At 51.6% G+C, this 11,573-nt stretch overlaps 1 protein-coding gene across 1 annotated transcript in view; it reads left to right on the top strand.

Annotated features, from left to right (window-relative positions):
* The first annotated feature begins 8,111 nt into the window (after positions 1–8,111).
* PC (pyruvate carboxylase) overlaps positions 8,112–11,573 on the top strand; it is a 97,453-nt gene continuing 93,991 nt past the window's right edge. The window contains exon 1 of the mRNA XM_021685580.1: positions 8,112–8,437. The gene's annotated coding sequence lies outside the window, so the exon portion shown is untranslated. The remainder of the gene's footprint in view (positions 8,438–11,573) is intronic.

Raw genomic sequence — 11,573 nt, forward strand, 5'->3', positions numbered from 1 at the left:
CCTCACAGTTTCCGTGGGGCAGGAATCCAGGCCTGGCCGAGTGGGGCCTCTGGTTCAAAGTCCCTCACAGGCTCCAATCAGGGGCCTGCAGCCATCGCAAGCTTCAGGTGGGGGGAATCTGCTTCTAAGGTCACTCGGATGGCTGTTGGTAGGACTCAGTTCCTTGCAGGTGGAGAGCCTCAGTTTCTTGTTGGTTGTTGGCTGTTGCCACATGGGCCTCTCCCAAGGGCAGCTCACACCATGGCGGCTGGCTTCAGTTGGAGCCAGCAAGTGAGAGGGCAAGAGATGGTGGGCAGGCAGAAGCCAGAGTCTTCAGGGAACTCGGTCTCAGAAGTGACCTCCCATTGCTTTTGCCGTTTTCTGCTCCTTCTAGGGGAGTCACCAGGTCTAGTCCCCACTCTAGGGAGAGATCCCCACAGGGCTTGAACACCAGGAGGTGGGATCATTGGGGGTCATCATGGAGGTGCTTACCCACAGACCAGGATTTTATTATTATTATTATTTTTTAAGATTTTATTTATTTATTTGAGAGAGAGAACAAGCAGGAGGCGGTGCAGAGGGAGAGGGTGAAGCAGGCTCCCCACTAAGCAGGGGGTCCGATGTGGGGCTCCATCCCAGGACCCTGGGATCATGACCTGAGCTGAAGGCAGACGCTTAACTGACTGAGCCACCCAGGCACCCCTTGTTATTTTTTTTTTTTCTAAAGATTTTATTTATTTATTCATGAGAGACAGAGAGAGAGAGAGAGAGAGGCAGAGGGAGAAGCAGGCTCCCAAGGAGCAGGGAGCCCGATGCGGACTCGATCCCAGGACCCTGGGATCATGACCTGAGCTGAAGGCAGACGCTTAACCATCTGAGCCACCCAGGCGCCCCCCCCTTGTTATTTTTTAAAATTTCTTATTTATTATTTTAAAAATATTTATTTATTTACTTGAGAGAGAGAGTGTGTGTGTGTGTGTGTTTGCATGCACATGCCCAAGCAAGCATGAGCAGGGGGAGGGGCAGAGGGAGAGAAATCCCCAAGCAGACTCCCCATTGAGCACGGAGGACTCCGTCCCAAGACCCTGAGATCACAATCCAAGCCGAAATCAAGAGTTGGACGCTTAAACAACTGAGCCACCCAGGTGCCCCAGATTTGTATTTAAACCATCATGCTGCCCGAGTTTAGAGCCTGGCGCTTCTATGTGAGAGCTCTGTGCTTTGAATGAGTGGCTTACCCTCGTGTGCCTATAATTTCTCAGCTACAACGTGGGGAAAATACCTTATTTCATCAAACCTAAGGTGGTGTTGATGGAAAGGTAGCATTAATTCACACATCATTAACAAAGAATACTTGAGGGGCGCCTGGGTGGCTCAGTTGGTTAAGTGTCTGCCTTAGGCTCAGGTCACTCCCCCCCCCCACCAACTTGTGCTCTCTCTCTCAAATAAATAAATAAAATATTTTTTAAAAAAAGTATTCATTGCCCATTCATTGGAAGATACAGTCCATTTCAGAGAGGTTAAAATGGGGGGGAAATGGTGTGCCGTGAAATTAATGAAACACATGGTATCTCTTTCCTAAAGTGGTTTCTGCGACTTAGATATACAGAAAGGCTGCAAATGGGGGCAGGTCACCCAGATATTCTTATTAGCGAGCCAATGAAATTAATCTACATCTACACACTTCGGGCAAGACTTTTTTTTTTTTTTTTTTGATGATACCTAGGAGTAAGGCCAAGGGGAACAGGGTAGGATCTCTGCCCCCAGAAAAGGAGGGATTCTCATATACATAAAGGAAGGCACCTTAAAACAGACACCAAGTGCTGAGAGTGGAGGAAAGAGAATGGGATACCACATTTGGTTTGGGGGTAGGGAGAATCTGGGCAGGCTGCCAGGAGGAGGTGGTGTTGGAGCTCAGCCTCTAGAGAAGGAAGGATTGGTGCAGTCGAGATGGGGGTGAGATCCTACAGGTGACCAGAGCCTGGGAACACACAGGGTTACCCCTGGGTGGGAGAAGAATCTGGAAAGGCAGATGGAGCCCAATTTCTAGGGAGGCCTGGAGATGGAGATGGAGTGTGGCCTCTGTTCCAGGAGACTTACCTCTGTGCTTGCATTTCATCCTCACACTACTCTGGAAATTAGCCCCATTTTTCAGATGAAATAACAGAAGCCCAGAGAGGTGAAGCAACTTGCCAAGGACACACAGTGAGTAGTGGGTCTTAAATTCATCACTGCAGCATCAGGCCAACAAACAGAGGCTTTAGCAAATGTGTGACCACCCTTTGTGGGTCGGACCTGGGTCTTCACACACCCTACAGGATGATCAGACAGAACTATGAACCAAATGGTTAATGCCCCTAGAATTTTCCTTAAAAATATGTTGCCCGCCAGAAGTATGGCGAGGGGCTGTGCAGACATACATATTTAATTTAAAATTGTCTGTGTATGTTTCAACTGATAATTCATCTCTTTGCCTGAGCAACTCTTATAATACAGTACATTTGGGGGGAACTAGTTCTACTTCGGAATAATGGTACCAGATGTGTTCATGGTTGTGGTTGTCATTTCTCCACAGGAGGCTAGAATGCCAGGCTATCAGGTTCAATGCCAGACTTTGGCCACATTATCACTTGGAGAAATCAAACAAAGGGAATGATAAATTATAATAATGCTATTGATTATGAAAGCTCCCATGTTCTGAGCACCCATTCTCTGCCAGGTGTTGTGCTTAGGGCTTCCTATATGTAGTCCCAAGGAAGCAGGGGAGGATTATTTCTACGTTACATACAAGCAATTGGGATCAATTCGTGTAGGGTCCTGGAGCTCATAATATAGGTGCTCTTGCAGTTTTTCTAATATGCAGGACCTGATGACTATTGATGGTGAGCCTGTCCCTTCTGTGTGAGCCTATTTCCTCATCTGTAAAATGAGTGGGTCTAGGGATGCCTGGGTGGCTCAGTCAATTAAGCGTCTGCCTTCAGCTCAGGTCATGATCCCAGAGTTCTGGGATTGAGTTCCACATCGGGCTCCTTGCTGGGCAAAGAGCCTGCTTCTCTTCCTGCTGCCTCCCCTGCTGTGCACTCTCTCTCTGTGTGTCTGGCAAATAAATAAATAAATAAAATCTTAAAAAAAAAAAATGAGTGGGTCTAGCTGGAGTGTCCCAAACTTTCCTTGTTAAAAAACACCAGTTGCTGGTCCAGGTCACAAGCCCCCTGCATGGACAGGTCCCGATAGGGGCCTGAGAAGCTGTCTATACAATCATGCCCCAGGTGATCTATATCTTGTGGGAAATCTTGGAAACATAATTGCTCAAGGCCCTTCTGCCTCTGAGGACTGTGATTTTAGGACTCAGATTTCAAATCAAAGCCCTGCCTTTGAAATCTGAATTCTGCACATTCTTGCCTTCTCTTTTCCCCCAAGGCAACCGTTGGAGCAAAAAGACCACAGCCTGGGGATCAGGGGACTGGAGGTCCAGTCCTGGCTCTGCCTCTGACTAGCTGTGTGATCCAGAGGGAAGTCATTTCCTTTCTCTGAGCCTCAGTGTGAGAACCCGAGGAGCTGTGGCTCGGGGTGGGGAGGGGGAGGATTTTACCCTCATCTGCCTCAGCCTTTGAGCAACCTGTGAGCAGCCTTGGTATGGGCCTGAAGTGCTGGGGGGCTGGGATTTGCTAGACCAAGGCCCACCTTTGCAAGTGGAAAGTCTGACCATTTTGGAGAGATCCCATGATGTCATGGGCTCCATAGGACCTGCGGACTGAACAACCAGAGTGGGAGGAGGCCAAAAAAATAGGGTGGGTCCCTGGGGGTAGGAGGTTTATGGCATTAACTAATAAGCCTGGAGACCGTAGTAGGGGAGGCATTGGGATTTAGGTTCCCCCAACCCCAAAACAGTATTTGGGTGGCCCTGGCAAGGGTACAGGACAGCTTCATACAGCTGTTCAGTTTCCACACTGCACAAACACTCTAGGCGAGCTGGGACTGCAATCCAGCCCATGCTTTGCCAGCTCAGTCACATGCCGGCATGACTCTACTGCCCTAAGAAGGGCCTCAGCACCAGGATGCTGCCAGAGGAACATCTTTTCCTCATTGTCACACGGTACAGCATGGGTTAACGGAGTTTATATATAGGTGGGGCAGCCTGGACCCTTGAGGACCTGCTGGGAGGAGAACAGATCTTGAACCACCTCCACCCCCATCACACACCCCAGGGGTTCTGGGCTGCTTCGAAGAATAGAAGACACAACTCCAGCCCGTAAAAAGGACAGGTTTTGTCCATTCTTCTTGCCTCCTCTTTCCATCATGAAGGATTTAACCCTGAGGTCTCACCAGCAGCCAAACTATCTGAGGTTCCAGCTGCAAGAATTTGGTTAATTGTTTTTAAAAAGTGACTTTCTTTTGTCTCCCAGGACAGGGGATCTGAGGCATCTAGATTGTCCTTGTGAGGTTCTCAGGGCAAAGCGAGGCTTCTGAGCTGTCAACAGAGAGAGGTGGGTTCATGGTGGCTGTTACAGTTTAAGGGATCCACCTGGGTACTTCTGCTTATCCTCCTCAGTCCTAACTGCTCTCGGGCCTCCCCACAGCTCCCTCTCAGGCAGTGCTTCCTGAACTTGCTGGGGGGCTGTCCCCGCTGATCCCCTCTATGCCTCCAACCTATCATGCCTCCCTGCCTTTGTTTAGGCCTTGTATGGGATTCCTTTTACCAATAAATTTACCTGATAAGCTCTCAACTTATCTCTGCCTGCCTATCAATTAATCAATCAATCAATCTATCTATCTATCAACTTAACATAGGCATTGCCCCCTCCAGGAAGCCCTCCACACCCCTCTCATGGGGTAAGGAAACCCCTCTTTGGACTCCCATAGCACTCTGGCCATTATCTCTAGCATAGCACCACACTGTTTTGAAATCATACGCTTTGAGGTATATCTCCCCCTCTGGTCTAGGAGCAGCTTGGGTGTGGGGTAAGTAGCTCCTTTTTCTAAACGGCCGCAGAGTGACCATACCTCATTGTCTCTCATGCCACCCCTCCCTCCTTCCTGGTCTGGGGCACTGTAGATGCCTCCCTCCTCAGAATCTGCTCTTCCCACCAGGCCGTGCCCTCCCCCTCTTTAATTCTCCCCTTCCCCTTAAATGTGGTGCCCTCTGAACTCCCCTCTCTATTGGTGGACTCCACTCGGCCTCAGGGGCAGTCCTATTCCCTCCCAGGGTTTTAGCCATTAAGTGTGGGCTGATGACTCCCATTCCTTCATTTGCTGACTATTTATTAAGCATTTACTGTGTGCAGACTCAACTCTTGTAGTGGTAACATTCAAATGTGAGAAAAGGGATGGGAGTACAGAAGACAAACACAAACCAAGAACTTTCCAGAAAGTGATTGATACTAAGAAGCAATTTGTTTTTATTTGTTTTTCTAAAGATTTTATTGGTTGATCGATTGATGAGAGACAGCGCATGTGCCTGAGAGGGTGACCTGAACCAAAATCAAGAATTGGATGCTTAACCAACTGAGCTGCCCAGGTGCCCCATCTGTTTTGTTTTTAAAGAGCCCAGGAGGGGCGGGGGGGCTCTTATTATCAGGAAGCCAAGAGAGTAACTTCTCTTGGTCTCTTAGTGGGTCTCAACACTGACCCACAATAAAACCATTTGGAGAGCTTCTTAAACTAGCAATACAATGCAGAGATCTCATTGCCCAGATACGGACCCAAGTAGTATTCTGCTGGTCATTCTAAGACCTCTGAGTTGGTGATCAATATGCGTGAGAGCCATGGAGTAGCGCTCAGGAATCTAGCAAACACCCTGTCCCAAGGAGATTCCATCAGAGTGGTATGGAAGCCCACACAGAGATATGCTTTCTCTAAGTCACATTAGGCTCTCCACCCAGGTTTTGTCTGGGCGGTTTTCTCTATCTGGGATGGAATACCACTTTTAACTTTGTCCTCATGGGGAATTCAGCCTAGGGGTAGGACAGAGCCCCGATGGAGAGGTGTCTTGTTTCCTAATCTAACTTGAACTAGATAATTTATGTACCTGAGCTAACTGTTCAAAATCCATACTTTTTTTTGTTCACAGTTTCTAGTTCTCAATAGTTTCTTTGTTCAGACCTCTACATGGTGGTGTTGACACGGGAATCACCTGAACCTGGCTGGAGCCACCCACTCTTTGCTCCAGACCCACAGGTTCACAGGCAACCAGCCAGGACTGCTGACCTGTCACAGCGCCTACAGCATGGCCAGACCTAGAGCAGGGCCTTGCCTTTCCTGAGGGACACCGGGGCCCACATTTTACACATACACAGCAAGGGATATAAGATACAGGCAGGAAATGTTGAAATCACAAGGTAGGCATGCTAGAGAAGTAATAGGGACAACAGTGTAATAGGGACTCTGTGTCCATCAAGTCCAACCGCTTATTTATTTATTTGTTTGTTTGTTTGACAGAGAGAGAGAGAGCACAAGCAGGGGAAGCTGCAGGCAAAGGGAGAGGGAGAAGCAGGCTCCCCACTGAGCAGGGAGCCCGATGCGGGGCTCGATCCCAGGACTGTAGGATCCTGACCTGAGCCAAAGGCAGACACTTAACCGACTGAGCCACCCAGGAGCCCCAAGTCCAACTGGAAGGAAATTCAATCCAGAGAGGGAGGGGCCCTGGCCAAGGTCACACAGCTTTAATTCTTTCTGGCATAAATAAAGTTCTGACGTAGAAAGAGTCCTAGAACCTAGACATCTAATAGAATGTGAGCTCTAGGGGCACCTGGGTGGCTCAGCCGTTAAGCATCTGCCTTCGGCTCGGGTCATGATCCCAGGGTCCTGGGATGGAGCCCAGCATCGGGCTCCCTGCTCCGTGGTAGGCCTGCTTCTCCTTCTCCCACTCCCCCTGCTTGTTTTCCTGCTCTCGCTCTCTCTCTTTCTGTCAAATAAATAAATAATATCTTAAAAAAAAAAAAAAAGAATGTGAGCTCTATGATGTGATGCCACAGGGTATGTCTTTTCACCACTGTGTCCTGGCATAGCATTAGGCTCATAGTAGGGCACAATCAAATGAATTGTTAATCGAATGACTATGTGGGTCTGCAGAATTGGGATTTTAATCCTTGTTCTGCTACTAAAATAACTGTGTTGGACTGACCTATCACGGTGAAGTTCAACCAGATAGGTGGAAAGAAGGACAAAAAGTTGGAGAGAAAACAAGAGACAGAGAATGTAACAGACACAACAGAGAATGGAGTTGTAATATCTCTCCATGCACAATAAGCAATTTCTTTCTTTTTTTTTTTAAAGATTTTATATATTTGACAGAGAGACACAGCGAGAGAGGGAACACAAGCAGGGGGGTAGTGGGAGAGGGAGAACCTGGCTTCCTGCGGAGCAGTGAGCTCGATGCGGGGTTTCAATCCCAGGACCCTGGGATCATGACCTGAGCCAAAGGCACACGCTTAACGACTGAATCACCCAGGCGCCCCTCAATAAGCAATTTCTAGTTAACAAGATGTTCTCATAGTCCTTGATCCTCCTCACTGTCTGGAAGCAGGTTATTTTTCCTCCATGCACTCATTACCATCTGATGTACCCTATGTTTTGTTTATTGTCTGTCTTTTCTCTCACTGTAAAGCAGAGATTTTGCTTGGTTTTGGTCACTCCCATATCCCCTGGTTGGCAGAGAGCCCAGCTTATGAAGCTTTCTGTTTAATCAAGCCTTCTAAACCTTCTAGGTCCCGAGGGGCCTCAATTTGCAGATTAAGAAACTGAGGCTCAGAGCGATGAGGTTGCTTGTCCAAGGTCACACAGAGACGGACTCCTGTCCATCACCACCACCCCCACAGCTAAGGGACACAATCACGCACACCCGTGTGGTATAACCGCCATCTCCTTCCTCCTGCCCTTCGCAAACGCTTTTCCTCCGCTCTCTTCCCCGTCGGCTCCGTGCATTTGCGTCCAGCCCGGGTCTCTGAGTCCCCGTGCGATCTGTTATGCTTGCGGTTTTGGGAGACACGTGCTACTCGGGTGAATGAATCGCATGTCCCCACCCCCGCCGACAGCCAATCACAGCCCGTCGGAGCCCAGTTACTTCCGCCTATTGCGGGTGGAGGCCCCGGCGGTACGGCCCACGTGGGGCTCTAAAGACAAGGGAGTAGGCGGTGTTGCGCCAGGGGCGGGCTCTCCCAGCCTTCTCACCAATCCAGGGACCCGCCGGCGACGCGAGGGGCGGGGCTGACGTGGGGCGCCAAGGCTTAAACGAGAGGGGTAGGCGGGGGGTAGGGAGGAGCCCTGAGCGGGGGAGCGGTGAGTGACGGGAGTCACTGCCCAATAACAGGAGGGGATGGGCTACCTGAGCCAATAATAAGTCTGTAAGGCGGGGCCAAGACTGCAGCAAGTTCGGTTGCGCGGAGACCGCAGCTGTTCCCTGTCAGTGGAGGTAGCGGCGGTAGAGACGGTGGCGACGACTTGCGGCGGAGGCGAGGAGGTGAGTGCCGGTGGCGCTACGCACCTTCCTCTACTCGCGGCGGGTCGGAGCAGGTGGGCGTGCGCCAGCGCCGCCGCGGGGGACGCTTATGTAAGGGTCGTGCGCGCCAAGGCGGTGCGGGCTCCACGAGTGACGGCTGGAGAAGACGGCGGCGGGCGGTGCGCGACGCGACGTGCGCCGCCCCTCCCCTCCCCCTCCCGCGGGGATGGCCGGCCGACGCGGGCCCGCCCCCGCCCTCCTCCCCGCGCACGCACGCGCTCCGGGGACCGTGCTCCCGGGCCCCTTCAGCCGGACCCCGGCCCGCCTCCCCGCCGGGCTTCGTCCGCCCCGCGTCCCTGGCGGCGGCCGGCGGCCTTATTCCTGTCCTCCGGCCCATTTTGCAGATGGAGAAACTGACGCACGGAACCCCTAAATGCCTCGGGCGAGGTCCCTGAGGGTTCGAACCCAAGTCTGTCAGAATCGCGAGCCCAAGCTTTCCCCAGCGTACTGGAAGTTGTTCAGCCCTGAAGAAAGCCGCGGCGTGCACGGCGAGGGTTTTCCGTGTTCCAAGTGCCTGCCCTCCGCCTGTTGTAGGGAGTCTCGTAGTAATAACCCTGTCGGGCATTCTCGGTTCCACTTGGTTTCAGAGGCGAAGCAGTGATTCGTCCGAGGGTGTTTTGTGAGGAGCAGGTGGGGCTGCACTCAGCCCGTTATTCTCGGGCTTGAAGCAGTTTACAAAGTGCACTGGCCGGGGGCGGTGAGGAGCAGCGGGCGGTTCTGGAAGCGCCCTCCCGGGCACGGAATCGGGAGCCCTGGCTTTGAGGACCTGCCACGGCAGGTTCTTTCCAGCGGGACTTGTTTTGTGTACTTTTGAGTGAGTTGTTTCACCTCTGGCGAGCTCTTTCCTCATCGCACAAAATGCTGGGGTGAGGCCAAATCCCTAGGTGCCCGGCAGCTTTGAAACTCTTAAAAATCGAAATGTTCATTTTGTGAGAGAGAGAGTAGGCCAGGGCTCATTGTCCCCATTCTGCAGCTGAGAAAGCTGAGGCTCCAGGTGATGCCGGCGTTTGCCAGATCTGTTAGCGCCTCCAGTGTCTTTACCAAGAAGGCTGTGCCTTCTCTGCTGCCAGCAGTCCTGGTTGCCCATGCCACCCTTCCCCTGCCTGTGATGCAGACACTTCTGGTGGGGGTGGATGTGCTCGGCGTTTGTGGTTACTCTCAGCGACAGCTTTTCTGTTTGCCCGGTCCTCATCCTAACTCTGGAACTCTCCATCGCATTCTTTCGCACACTTACCATGTTGGGAGCCTTAGACTGGGCATTGAGAGAAGACTTGGGACGTGAGGTTAATCCTTGCCCTAGGACTGCTAGCAGACTGGGGAGAGAAAAAGAAGGAACCTAACCAGCGAGTCAGCGTGCCACAGATGTTTGTGGAGAGCCCAGTATGGGTGAGGTATGGCCTCTAGGAGGCCTCTGGGAAGTTCGGTAAAGGCCCACAAATCAGGCAGACCACATACTAAGGCCAGGGAAAGGAGAAGTGGGCGAGACTGGGGCAGGATTTTTGGAAGAGGTGAGTGGTGAGTCTCCTTCAATTCCATTAAAGCCTTCAGTGAAGAAGCAGTGATTGGATTTGAGCAGTCCAGGTTTTATTAATGGAGGAGAGGTGAGTTTTAAGCAACTAAAACCTGCAACCGAAAGGCTGAGGAAGGTGGGAAGAGGAGGTGGGGCAAGTAGCACTTCCCAGTTGAGTAGAAGTTTGGTCGGGCACTTTGAAGAGGCCTCTCCAGGAGATGTAACAAAGGTGAAGGCCCGTGCTAAGGTGCACAAAAGTCAGAAGTGGGATTGGGTTCCGCAGGTGCCATGGGGCTTGGTTGGGCTCCAGGGACCCAGCAGCAGGCCTGAGCTACAGGTTGTGTCTGTGTTCTAGTGAGCAGCTTGTGAGCAAACATCCTGTGTTTCTTAGTGGCTGCCCTGCCCTGCTGGAAGGGGCTTTGTTCACAATAGTTGCTCAATATCTGTTTGTTGAATTGAATTCGGTTGCCAGCCAGTTCCCACAATTTGTCCCAACGTCCCCTCTGTGCCTTCTTTCCTGTTCTCTCTCCCAAAGCCTGCTCCAGCCTGATGGACCTTCTCTGTGCCAGTTCTCACTTCCAAGATCATCCTTCAGGGAGGTTCGCCCTGGTGGCTGTAGCCAGTTGGGCCCCTGCTGCCTTTCATGTACCAGTACAGGCCACCTGCCCTTTTTTTGCCCTGCTCTTTGCTTTCTCCTTGTTTGACTTCCGGCACCCAGTAACCCAGGTACTGTACCAGGTGCCAGTCCTCCCAACATTGCTCACAGAGGCCCTGGGACCATGGCAGGGTAGACCTCAGACCCAGGTCATTCCAAGTTGCAGTTCTCTGTGTCCCTCTGCCCTGTGACCTGTCAGTGCTATTGGCAGATGTTTCAGGTGAATTACTGGAAATGGCTCAAATTGGAAACCAGTGAGGAAGGAAGGGCAGAAATTGGGGAACCAGGAAAGGAGTCCTGTTTGGGAGCTGCGTGGGTGACTGTCATAGGGCAGTGAATCTGGGAGGAAGGCCTGGATAGGCCCCAAACCATGCAGATCTGTCACTAGCACTCTTCTGCATGAGCTGGACGCCTCACTTGAGTAGACATTTTCCTTGAGGAGTAAGGTGGGCCTTCTCGTTGACTACCTCCCAGCAACAACTGACCCTCTTCTGAATGGGCCCCGACTCCTCATATCCAGAGAGTATGCCTTTTTGGGGGCTAGTTTCTCACCAGAGACCTCCTTTGCAGAAGTGGGCCATTTTGCCTGCTTAGTCTGAAACTTCACCTGGGCCTGACTGACCATCCCTTGGTCTCTGTCCTAGCTGCTTCTAGTCTCAGTTGTGGACACGTTGTCGAACTGCCAAAGCAGTAGGGCACCATAGTGGACAGTGGGAAATGATGGAAAGAAGAACCATTTCCTCTTACCTACTGAGTGAAAAGATGTGAGGCCATCTATTGGGCTTTTTCTTCCATTTGACACCACAGGTACCCTCTTCTGCCTTAGCCCATGTCTGAGATGGCTTGCCATCATCCCAGACTTGCTTTTTAGTGTCCTGGGCCGATTCTACCCGCCCCCCCCCCCCCCCCCCCCCCCCCCCCCCCCCCCCCCC

The sequence above is a fragment of the Neomonachus schauinslandi genome, chromosome 11 (genome assembly GCF_002201575.2).
Source record: "Neomonachus schauinslandi chromosome 11, ASM220157v2, whole genome shotgun sequence".
In the NCBI taxonomy this organism is placed as follows: Eukaryota; Metazoa; Chordata; class Mammalia; order Carnivora; family Phocidae; genus Neomonachus; species Neomonachus schauinslandi.